Genomic DNA, 13,649 nt, shown 5'->3' on the forward strand with positions numbered 1-13,649 from the left:
TTAACAAGACGATGCAAAAGTTAATAGAGAGATGCAAATTGCCAAGAATAGTTAACACAATTCTGAAGTAGAAAAAAAAAAAAAGGAAAATTACACTACCTAATATCAAGACTTACTATAATGCTACAATAATTAAAAGATAGTGCTACTGGTACAAGGAGAGAAAAATAATGCTTTTACGAGCATTCTAATGCATGTTTTGTATTGTAAATATAATCATTTCAATTGGAAATAGCTCTTGTAGTGAAATTTCTGGGTCATAGAGTACATGGAAAGCTAGTTTTCAAAAATATTGCCAGAATAATTTCCAAAGTGATTTTTCTAATTGATAATTCCACTGCAAATAAGACATTGCAAAAGTCCTTGATAATAGCCAAAAACAAAATAAATACAAAGTTTTGGGGAAGAAGTAGAAAAAAAGAAATTTTCAAAGACCATCAGATATATTCATTGCAAATACTGTCTCCCATTTTGTGGCCCAACACAAAAGTGCATATACTACAGGAGTACATTTGTACCAAGCTAACAAACAGACAAACGTATTCTACAGAAATAGATGTAAAATAGTGGTTACATGAGGCGGTAATGACTAAAATGGAGCGTGAGGGAGACTTCTGGGATGTTAGTAATGTTCCATACGGCTGTCTGGATGGTGATTATATAGATGTGTTTACTTCATAAATATTCATCTGTATATTTGTGATTTATGTACTTTTCTTTATTATGCTATGCTTCAAACATATTAAGTCAAAAAAATTAAGCACTAATATTCTATTCCTGAAGTACTTTTGACAGGGAACAAAATCTACCCTATCCAAAAAAGGAAAGGTGGTAAACTGAATAGCACTGGAAAGGTAATAGCAATTTAATTTTTTTTTTTTTTAATTGTGCTTTAGGTTTTAGGTGAAAGTTTACAGCTCAAGTTAATTTCTCATTTAAAAATGTATGCAGATATTGTTTTGTGACATTGGTTGCAATCCCCACAATGTGACAGCATGCTCCCCTTTACACCCTGGGTTCCCCGTGCCCATTCATTCAGTTGCTGTCCCTTACTGCCTTCCTCGTCTAGCTATTGGAAAAAAAGTTGCCCATTTAGTCTCGTATATTTGATTACACTAAGAAGCACATTCCTCATGTGTGTTATTTTTTGTTTTATAGGTCTGTCTAATTTTTGTCAAAAAAGTGGGCTTTGGGAACAGTTTCAGTTCTGGGTTAGCAGAGGTCTGGGGACCATAGTTTCAGGGGTTCCTCCAGTCTCTGTCAGACCAGAAAGTCTGGTCTTTTTTCCTGAGTTTGAATTCTGTTCTACATTTTTCTCCTGTTCTTCGGGACTCTGTCATGATTCCTGTCACAGCGACCGTTGGTGGTAGCTGAGCACCATCTAGTTCCTCTGGCCTCAGGCTGGTGGAGTCTCTGGCTCATGTGGTCCTTCATTCCTTTGAGATAATATTTTCCTTGTGTCTTTGGTTTTCTTCATTCTCTTTTTCTCTGGATGGTATGAGACCAATAGATGTATCTTAGGTGGTCCCCCACAAGCTTTTAAGACCCCAGATGTTTCTTGTCAAAGTGGGATGTAGAGCATTTTCTTTATGAACTATATTATGCCAGTTGGCCTAGATGTTTTCTGAGACTATAGTCTCCAGCCCCCAGCCCCAACCATTTGGTCCCTCAAAGTATTTGGATATGTCTAGGAAACGTCTATGCTTTTGCTTTGGTCCAGTTGTGCTGATTTCCCCTAGATTGTGTGTTATCCTTCCTTCACCAAATTTGACAATTATTGACTATCTAATTAGTGATTTCCCTCTCCTACCCCCACTCTCAAAACAATCAAAAAATGTTTTTTTCAATGTGTAAACCCTTTCTTGAGTTCTTAATAACATGCTCTGATGAAGTGGAAGATGGAGACTGCAGGAGGCCAATGGACTTCTAAAATATGGTAAAGGGAAATAAGATACATCTCAGAGCAGGAGGAACAGAACAATATCACACACATAAAAATGTTATTGAGGGCCAGCCTGTTTAAAAGGTCTTATAATTTCTGGTCAGGTGGGTTTACACACCAGTGAACTATGTATGTATATGAGAGAGAATGAAGTTCTAAAGTGAGGAGAAAAAGAGAATGAGATAAATGAGATAGAGGTACAGAATAAAGTGATATGAGTGCAGAGAGATTCAAAAAAGTGATAAGAAAAAGAATTTTGTTTTATAAGTAAGGGAAAATGAGAGAGAAAAAGAGTGATGGTCAACAATATCACTTCAGAAAATGGGCACAAAACCAAGAAACCCCAAATTACCCATATCTGTAGCCATGAGCCTTTGAACGGGCTTCATCAATTTTCTGAGGTTCAGCTGAAGTCTCTGGGATGATTTTTTTTGGTGGTCAGGGAACCCCACTCCATGTTAACAAACACGCACTGTAACTCATTTCTTAAATCAAAACAGAGATATTTCTCCCACTTTGGTAGGGGTTATGTGAGAAATTGGGAGCTGATGGAGATTGATGGCATCTTTGGAAGAAAGAAAATGTAGATGACAAATTACATGTTTCCACCCCTCACTCAGTGCCCTTGTGATCCTTACCAGGACTGTGTTATTCTTTCTCACTGTTGCTCATAATAAAGGAAGAGTAACTTTTTGTTTGCAAACAAGGTTACTTTCTTACTGAAGCATGTTTCATGTCCTTGTGTGAACCTCTCTTTTATAAATAGGCCTCACTTGGGGCTCCAAGTTTGAATTCTAAGACTTTTGATATAGCTTCAGGGTCATTTTCTGGTGGTGTTATTAAGTGCAGTTTATTTCTACTTTAGTGCATTTTTATAACGTCTATGTTTTGTGGGATTAAGAAATGATGGTCAGCAGTAGTTCTGAGATTTATGGTCAGAATTGTTTGATTGTAAAGCTTCTGCTCCGTTTGCTGGACCATGCAGCCCACCCACTGAGCTCTTGCTGTAACGTTCACATAGGACACAAAACCACTCTCCATATGTACCAAGATATTGCCATCAAATACTTGTAAAAAGACTTAGGCTGGAGCAGGAAATTGCTAGTATTTCCCCTTAATGCTGGTTTTCACATAACGACCAGGTCTTTGAAACCTAACCATGTCAATAAGTGAAGAGTAGGTATATTTAAAATAATGATGGACTTTCTGTTGTGTCTCTTTTCACCACAGTAAAATAATAATAATAATAGTGATGATGGACTCAAGTTTTCTTACAAAGGTGTTTAAATAAAACACATTTTATGCTCCAACCTGGAAAAAAGATTCAAATTAAATTTCAAGATTTAAGATAGAATAGAAAATGCAAATGCGAAACAAAGCAGAATCATTGGAAAAGTAAATTATAATAGAAGTTAGAGACTAGCCATGGAAGAGAACACAGGTAAGCAGGTCAAAAGCCATGTATGGTTATAAACACTTTGTGACTGGGGCATCTTAACACCTTCTTGGGTCAGCAAGTTCAATTTTGGGGTAACCAGAACAAATCAGATAAAAACTTAATAACATACTCAATATGGTAAAAATAAGGATAACGATTTCACTTTCATGATTTTGATATCTTACCAACTGGACAGCGATTCTGTTTATGAATAATGCTCTGATTGGATAAACTATTTAGATATATGATTATTTTTAAAAATACACTTACAAATTGCAAAGTTCCTAAATCTCCAGATCCAATTTTTCCCTGGACACTATAAGAACTAATAGCAAAATGTATATTTGCACATTTGTTAATCACATCTGTAGTCTTACATTCAAAATTCTTTTGCCAATCTGTGTCAAATATGTTTGAAAAAAAGCACATAAAATGAGTATGGCTTTCCAAAGTAATGAAAACTATAATCAGAGCCTTTAAAAATATTTGGAAACATTTTATAAGTTCTTGAAATGCCAGTGATGACCAAAATATATTTTCACATATGACATGGTTAGAATAGACTCTGGGAATATTCCATCAGGTCCTGAGAATAAAGGCCTAATGAATCAAAAACCTGAAGTAAAATTATCAAGAATTCAGGTTTAAATCGTCAACTGTTTCTCTTTTTAACATTTTACAAGTAATTTTTTCCAAGATCTAGTTAGAATAAAACTCTATTTCTAAGAAGGGTAGGAAGTAGCGCATTTTATTGCTTGCCCACGAGCAGAGAGCAAGACATAATGCCTCCAAGTTTTTTGAAATGTGGGACACATTCTTCCCAAGTTCTCCAAGGCTATTCAACCTGTGCTTCAGATGAGCAGAGGGTAGAAGGCAGTTTCAGAATTTTATGCTCCACATGAATCTGTTTAGTCATTATTAAAGATGTTCTTTGAAATGGTAGTTTCTTGGGAAAATTACTTAAAAAAAAAATATTTTGATACTTTTATTATTCACAGTGTACTTGGAACCAGACATTTTAATGCGAAAGGAGAGTTCATTTCTTAGTTTTTTTTTTTTTTCATGGAAACCAATATTAAATGGGAATTTGGCCTGAATCCTATAATATTTTCTATATTCCTGGTAATATTTGACATCTATTTTAAGCAACTAGTCTCAGTAAATTTTTTTTAGTCTCAGTAAATTTTAAACATACCCATTCCTGACATTATATAGTTAGTTATGAGACATATAAATAAATCTTATATCAGCTCTTTGACAAAGCATGGAAAACTATTTGAGCTTTTGATCTAACCTTAGAAAATCATTAAGAATCATATCACGTATTTCATTTACAAGCCACAATGTATCTCATAGTGATGAGCAGATCCCAGATAGTACGTCCTTAATAAAATTTTGAAGATTATTGATTTTGGATCTCACCAACTATTCACAAAATATCTAGTACTACAAACAGGAAAGAATAGATCTTTGTCATGTTCATGCTCAATTATAGATATATAAAAACACATTCTTTTATAACTCTTACACTAGACGTAAAACAATAATAGAAGTACAATTTGCACTAAATTCTTCTCTGTTATTTAAAAATAATCAACAGAGACAAAAACAGTAACAATATTCTATAAACCAAAAAACGAAACCCACTGCCCTCGAGTCAATTCCGACTCATAGCGACCCTATGAGACAGAGTAGAGCTGCCCTGTAGAGTTTCCAAGGAGCACCTGGCAGATTCGAACTGCCAACCTCTTGGTTAAGAGCCATAGCACTTAACCACTATGCCACCAGGGTTTCCACAATATTCTATACACTGCATAATTTTATATGAGTTATTTTGATAAGGCTAAGAATTTCCACTCAAGTAGAATAGTTTGGAAAACAGCCACAATGTAACACAATCAGTATGTCCTTACTTTCATTTACAATAATTGATAACTTATAAAGATTCTTGCAAATTATACACTGTCTTCAAACTATGATTGCTGCTATATAAAAAGTGAAGTTTGTTACTTTTTAATGATTATTTTTGAGTTTAGGAAAGCCCTTGAACATGTTAAACACAAATAACTGAGAAACATTGCCTTCATGACCATAAGGTAACTAATAGCCAATATTTATTACCAGACTGTGTATAATCATGAGGAACTGTTCACTGCGGGGGGGGGGGGGGGGAACAAAAACCTTAAAAGGGTTTACAAGAACTGGTATAATCTTAGTAATCTTTTTAACCCAGAAGAAAAAGAAGAATCTAAAATTAAAACTGTTATTAGAAGCAGTTGAAAGGAGAGAGGAACTGAAGCTGTGCCTCGCAATCTTGGCTATTGTTGTATTATTACAGAGTCCCGTAGGCAATCCTCACATGCACAGTACATTCTGGATCTTTTGATTCTTTTGTCCGCTCTCCAATCTGCACGGCCAGGAACCTTGAGTCAGGAAAGATTTATAGAGCTCCCACTAACAGGGTCAACCCTGTTTTATCACCAGAGGCCTTCTTCGTAAAAATAATAACATCCATCTACAGCTCTGTTGGGCCAATTCTCTTGGCACCAACATTTTGTGTTTATCTTAACAACCAGGACACACTCAAAGCCCCAAGTTGCAATAAGTGCGTTCATCAATTTCGCTGGGCACAGTAGCCCAGACTCCTGTGGTCTGTCAACCCGACGTCATCTAAGTTAATGGATGGGTCAGAGTGTCTGTACACTTCAAAAATTTGATACAGGGTTTTGCCTTTTGAGATGAAGAAAGTGAGTTTTAAGGAGAACTTGCAATGACTAAATAGGGAAAAGTTGAAATATTAAAAATAAAGGAATTAGTTTTAGAACTTCTACCTATTCATACACTAAAAAAAAAAAAAAAAGACTAAATTTGTTGGGGACAAGTTGATTCCAACTAATAGTGACCCTGCAGGACAGAGTAGAACCGCCCCACGGAGTTTTCAAGGAGTGCCTGGTGGATTTGAACTGCTGATCTTTTGGTTAGCAGCTGTAGCTCTTAACCACTATGCCACCAGGGTTTCCAACATAAGACACTGTAAACTGAAAGATGTCTAATTTGGCGATACCTATCAATTAGTGATTACAATAGAATCTTTATTCTGCTTTTAGAAGTCTTCCACAAGCTATTTTAAATATTTGGTCTAATAAAAATAGACTTCTGAGTTATAAAAATTACACATTTTTAGATGGAAAAAATTAACTAATTTTATCAATGTAGTATTTAGGATATTTTATAAACCAATTAAATTAATGTTCCTGAAAATCTTGAATAACTTGGTTAAATCATTAATTTTCCTTTCTGGTAGTATAAATGTGTAAGATTTTACAAAATGTTTTGGGATTTCCTTTTGGAAAGGAATGTGCATAAAACTCCAAAGAAAAGCTCAATATTTTATTGTAATTGCATAAAGTAGTTCTTTCACAAAGTTCATTCCTAACAATCTTAGTCCCCTGTGCTGAGATGAGAGAGGCTTTTCATGGATATTTGGCCAAAGGATTTTTTTTTTTAAGTTAATACTTCCACTCTTCTTCCTTAAGTGTCTTGGGATTTTTAACATCCGTAACACAGACAGGAACTTGGTTTTATGCCTCCAGAAAAGAATGGATCTCTTTTCATATAATGATCTGCAGTGCAATTACCAAGGAAAAAGTAATATTGTGTACCATAAACTGAACAATCTGTAAGGAACATTTAGTAACAGACAATTTTAAATGCAGAAAGCAGAAGGAAATCAATACAAGAAAATAAAAAAATAACCCCACCATTTCATATGCAAAATGAATTTTAGGGGGGAAAAAATGAAATACCTGTTATCTGTGACAGACTTTGAGTGCATCAGAAACTCGCGTTTTAAAAAATATTATTTAAAACTAAAATTTTATAAAATGTTTGAAGGCAGTAATCCGCTACGTTGATTAAACTAGTTATCAGCACTAGCTTAACTCAATAATCAATATTTTGTTAAAAACGTTACCTACGGTCAGGATTTTTTGCTGAGTAGAGGCGTAAAGAAGAGTCCTGGTGGCATAAATCCAAGAGCTCTAATAGGCTATTCTTATAGTTAAGTGGGATTATATTTATTTACTGGTTTATTCAGCCAAATCTGTTGTTGTTTAGTCAATTGTGACTCATAGTGACCATATAAGGCAGAGGAGAACTGCCCCATAAGGTTTCCAAGGAGCAGCTGGTGGATTCGAACTGCCGGTCTTTTGGTTAGCATCCAATCTCTTAACACTGCGCCACCAGGGCTCTTTCATTCAGCCATCTGTCTGTGAATGAACAAAGATGTATCAACTATTTCATGTCCAGTACTCTGCTTACCAAGCCCTACAGGATGTAGAAATGATACAGAAAAGGCCTCTACCAACCAGCAACTCATAGATAAATTGAGGGTAGAGAGGGAAATGTAAACAAAATATAGTTACAGAGAAGTGTACTAAAATAGAAAAATAAACTATATTGGATGTTATAACTAGTGCTAGGAAAAGTCTCAACCCCACAGTGATTTTAACGTCACTTGTTGAACTGTTCTCACACTGCTATTTATTCTATTTGCTGCCACTAATTATGTGGCTGGAAACAAGTGAATTCACTCTAATATTAACTTTAAAGTATTAATTTTAAACATTTAAAAAATAGTGCTTTTAAGTCATACCACAAAGTAAGTGCTATATATATATATATAAAACATCCTAAGCACTTTAAAATATGACTCATTTCATTCACTCCATCATATTAGTAACAGAAAATAAATCATCATGTACTAAGGCTATGATTTAACAGCATGATCCAAGATGAATTTCCAAAGACCAAAATGATTATCATAGGATACATTTTAGAGTTGCCATTCACCCATTTACACAAAATTCACATTTCTGCATGTGTGAGGACCACAGAGCATACCAAAAGATATTTATAAGACAGAGATGGAGGAACAATCTCAGGGTAAGTTTATATTCTCAGTGAATAACAATACATAGGTCTTCACAGAGAACAAAATACCCTTCTGTTTGTTTGTTTTTTACTCAAAATCAGAGAGACTAAAGTATATTTCTTTTCAACTGTTTGGGAAGGAGAGATACTGTCCTGGCTTAATTCCAATTAGTGTATTTAGACCAAAGCTAGTTATAATTTTGTGTTATAGTTATACAAAAATAAAGAATTGTGAAAGCAAAGCTCTAGGCCACTTCAAAAATCCCGCGTGGTAGTAATACCAAAAGTGATGTTGTTAGTTGCTGTCAAGGCGGTTCTGACTCATAGCAAGCCCCCCATGTACAATAAAACCAAACATTGGTCAGTCCTGCACCATTCTCACAATCTTTGCTATGTCTGAACCCATTGTTGCAGCCACTGTGTTAATTCATCTTGGTGAGGGTCTTCCTCTTTTACTGTTATTATTTCTTAATCTTCATGCTTTACGGATAGTTATCAGTTTCTAAAGTGCTTTGGAACACATCTTATTTGAAATTCATTCTAGGTTTGCCAATAGTGCCAAATATGAATCTCTGTGAAATTAAATGACTTACTTAATATAATACAGTTAGAATCTGATTATCAAAGAAGCCTAGCATTTTTTTTTATACCCTACACCATACCCAGGGTCAACATAGCTTTTCCCTGAAGATAAGACAAAGTCCTTCTGTGGGACTACTAAGGTGGATAAGTGGAACTCTGAAAGCAACTGTAGATCCTTTTGAGGTCCAATAAGAGGGAAAAAAATATTTACTTACTGGCAATGGAGAATGCCTTGATTTTCCAAAGGACTACGTTTAAGTCCTGTGGAGTCCAGAAATAGAATTATCTAGGATTGCAGTTCTCAAATTGTATCCTTAGATGCCCCTGGGCCCCTCACAGCTATACGTGACACCTCTCTGTTATCACACAAACTACTAGCTCAAAGTAGTCACAGTTTCAATATTACATCACACTACTCTTCTTTCTGTGACTTCGTATTTGTGTGAAGCAGGGTTTTCAGAGGTTTCTGTGGTAAAACCCAAGTAACATGCAAAAAACAATAAGGAAAAGGAAATGTTACTATATATTCTGATTCCTAGGTTTGAGAATTTGTGCCGTGTACAACAGACACACACATTCCATTAGGAAATAATTGTGGTTGTTTAACAATGAAATAAATATTTCTCCATTTATATGTATTATTTTTTCAAATATGAAATAAATATTTCTCCGTTTATATGTATTATTTCTTCAAATAGTTACTAAGTTGTCAGGGTATAAATACTTATTACTTTGTTTGGACCTAACTGCCTAATAAACGGAATTGTTGGATATTGCTTTTGGCCTAGGGGTGCTATGAAAAAATTACTGAAACACCAAGAGTGCTATGAGCCAAGAGAGTGGAAACTTCTGTTCCAGAATAATTAAGTTCTCCGTAAATGGCTTCTTAAGTTCCTATATTAAGGAAAAAGAAATGCCTTTGCAAAATGAAGGACATAAGAAAACTTATCTTTATTTAACATTAAAATTATTTTTTATTTTTCCAGAAAGTATTGGGTATTAGGCTTGTGAAAACGTTTTTTTCCTTTTTAACTAAAAATTGAATATGTGCACGAAGATTCAAATAATTCAAATGTATGTACACTGAAAAATATCCCTTCCCCTTCAGTCTCCCATGCTCCTTGAAAAAGGTTTGAAAATAAGAACCTTCTTCAAGTTCTTCTCCACTAAGGTTTTATATCATTAAACACACTCGATAACAACCTCATTTTTTTTTTTTTCCTACTAAACTGTAAGCTCGATGAGGGCAGGGACCTTCTTTACACAGTTCATCATTGTTTCCCCAATACTGATGTAGTGCTCCAAACTTAGTAGGTAGGCCATAAATACATATGGAGTTAAAAGATGAGACAGAAAGAGATGAAAGGAAGTGAGGGAGGTAGGAAAGTAGGGGGATTAGAGGGAGGAAGGGAAGGAAGGAGGATTAAGTCAACTATAGTCAATCAGTTTGTCCCACAGTGCCGTCTGCCCAGAATCTAGTAGAGGCTCCTACACACAGTGGGGACTAAATATCTCCAGATAACATTCTTAAGACAGAGAGGAAGTGATTTTCAGGAGGCATTCCTCTACCAAGTTTTAATTTGAAAATAGAAGCTCATCAAAATAAAACATGAGGAATTTAGGATTTGAGCAAAGTGTTGAGAGCTCAGCTGCTAACCAAAAGGTTGGCAGTTCAAATCCACCAGCTGTTCCTTGGAAGCCCTGTGGAGTTCTGCTCTGTCCTATAATGTTGCTATGAGTCAGAATTGGCTCATTGGCTACGAGTTTGGTTTTGATTTGGTTATTTACAAGGGATAGCACTCCCTTTTGTTGCCCCCAAAATTGAAAGTAGTAATGCAAACAGATACTTAAACACTAATGTTCATTACAGCACTATTCACAATAATAACTAAAAGGTAGAAACAACCCAAATGTCCATCAACAAATGAGTAATAAATAAAATGTAATACAGTTGTTAAGACCTCGTCTACTAACCAAAAATGTCGGCAGTTCAAACCCACCAACTGCTCCTTGAAAACCTATGGGGCAGTTCTAATCTATCCTGTAGGGTCTCTATGAGTCAGAATCCACTGAAGGCTACAGGTTTCAGTTTTTTTTTTGTTGTTTGTTTGTTTTAAATACATATACATATAGCGGAATATTAAAGCCAAAAAACCAGACCACTGCCTTGAATCGATTCTGACTCATAGTGACTCTCTAGGACAGAGTAGAATAGCCCCAAAGGATTTCCAAGGCTATAAATCTTTAAAGAAGCAGACTGCTATATCATTTTCCCTCGGAGTAGCTGGTGAGTTCAAATGGCCAAATGTTTGGTTCGTGGCCGAGCACTTTAACTACGTACCACCAGGGCTCCTAATGAGTTGAAATTGACTCAATGGCAAAGGGTTTGGTTTATATATATATATATATATATATATATATAAAGAGGAATGAAGTCCTGATACACACTGCAATAGGACTGAACCTTGAAAACATTACATTGAATAAAATAAGTCAGTCATGAAAGGACAAATATTGTATGATCCCACTTATCTGAAATATCTAGAATTGGCAAGTGTACAGAGACCAAAGTTTATAAGTTAATCAGTGTTTCTGATTCATGTACCTTTATGTCATTAGTGGTTACCAGGGGTGGGAGAGAGGAGGAGGGGTGAGTTACTATTTAGGGAGCAATGAGTTTCTGTTAAGGGTGATGGAAAATTTTGGAAATGGATAGGGTGATATGTGGTTACACAATGCGATGAATGTAACTGTCACTGAATTGTACATGCAAAAATGTTCAAATGGTAAATGTTATATAAATTTACCACAATTAAAAAAAATACTACACTGACCTACCATCTTCACCTATCAGATTGGAGACTTATCCAGGGTATGTTAAAATACCACGTTGGTGAGATTTTTGGAAAGAAGGGGTAAGGTGGTGTGATCCCTATGGAGAGCCATGTGGCAAACTCTATCAAAATCACAAACACACATACCCTCCAACCCAGTGGTCCCACTTCTGAAGTGTATTGTACAGAAGCTCTCACCACATGTGGCGAAGGCATGTGTGGAGTGTAATAGCAAAGGAATGGAAACATCTCCCAACCCACTCCCCCACCAAAAAAGAAAAAAAAAAGTGAGTTTAGAACGAGATCTATTGCATTAGGGTTGATTATATTCACGCTACAATTAAAGTAATTACTTCACTTTAAAATTAGTGCACTCTAAATATGTTTAATGACTGAAATTAAATGTGCAATTATAAATACATGAAATGATGTTGTAGCATGTTTATACCAATTACTATGTGTCAGCTAAAATGGCTCTAGCAAATGCTTAACGGAGAATCCTGTTCACAGAGCCAATCTAGTAAAGGTGTTCCTGAACCAAGTGCCAAGGGGGAGAAACACACACTGTGCTTGAGGGTTTGAGCCAAGAAAAAATTGCCTGGTCTCACTTGTTTTGATAAATATGAAGATAAATAGCTAATTAGTAGAAGATGGATTAAAACCCTCTTAAGTACTGCAGAGAAAGATCTTGACTCAAGAGCTCCATTTTATACAAGCACAAAAGTAATGACCAATCTACCACATTACAGTGTCCTGAGAAAAGTATAAGTATTTCTGTAAAGCCACTTTCCTCTTGTGAGTCTGTCAATTTTTACAAGTTGGATGAACAGGCAGCTCTCATTAACCATAAATGAACTCTAATTAATGTGATCTTGCACTTGATGCTCCTGGACGTGAGAAATTTTACAATGCCAGAATAAACTGAAGTATAATTTTATGTTTGTTTTACTAAATAACACTTTGTTAAATACAACGGTCAAAAGCAAAAATGTAAGTAACTTTCACAGATGCCTACCCACTCAGCTTACAGCATGCTGCCCTGTGCTGAAGAATTTTAAGATTCTATTGCCTTGAATTCCAGGACCCAAAAGGCTTTGGTTGCTAACCTAGAATTGTAAAATTCTATGTTCCTCCCCTCCTCCTCTCAAACTTAGTTAGGTTTGGCAATGCCCAATAAAATTTGGCTTCCTTCCAAATACTACCCATTCCCCTTGATGTTTATGCTCCAAAGTACTTCAGAGATAATTTGGTCCACATGTTTCTGATTCATGTACCCTTATGTCATCAAATTATTGTTTACTTAGAATTAGTTGATGCCCAAGAAGTGTTACCAAACTAGTTCATACATCATTTCCCTTTAAAATAGAACAGGGAACTATATTAGCCTTGCGAGATACCTCTGGGGGAAAAAGTAGTTTTGATTTTTAATTCCTACAGCTCATAGCTCCCCATGTTTCTGTTAAAGCACATCTACAAATCACCAAAAGCACATTAAAGAAGGAGTATTGTTAGATATTGTTTTGTGCAGTCTAGGAAGCCATGTAAATAGCATGGCACCTGCAGTGAAGGTGACCGCAAATATCTCAACTCCTATGGGACCACACTGCCATCTTGAGAAGGTAACAATGCAGACAGAGACAAAAACGATTGGCAAAGCAGAAATGACATGTGCCTGATTGGCTGCCAGCCTGTTTTGCCACAAATGATTGGCTTTGCACATCAGCCTTATGAAGAGTATTGAGAGTAATTCAGAGATGAACCTCGATAAAATGACGAATAACCACATTTCAGGCAGAGATTTTCTTCAGAGAAAAGGGCAGGCATGGTTACTGTCTATTATAAAATATTTGGGTTCCTTAAATTCAGGGTTCCTCTTCTGTAATTCAACTCACTGTCTGTGCAGCTGTCACCTAGCCCTTTT

The 13,649-nt window shown here is 35.6% G+C and overlaps 1 protein-coding gene across 1 annotated transcript in view; it reads right to left on the reverse strand.

The window, feature by feature from the left end:
* The window catches only part of AGMO (alkylglycerol monooxygenase), a 386,087-nt gene that overhangs the window by 320,503 nt on the left and 51,935 nt on the right, over positions 1–13,649 (reverse strand). The window lies entirely within an intron of this gene.

Source organism: Elephas maximus, chromosome 8 (genome assembly GCF_024166365.1).
Source record: "Elephas maximus indicus isolate mEleMax1 chromosome 8, mEleMax1 primary haplotype, whole genome shotgun sequence".
NCBI classification, from domain to species: domain Eukaryota; kingdom Metazoa; phylum Chordata; class Mammalia; order Proboscidea; family Elephantidae; genus Elephas; species Elephas maximus.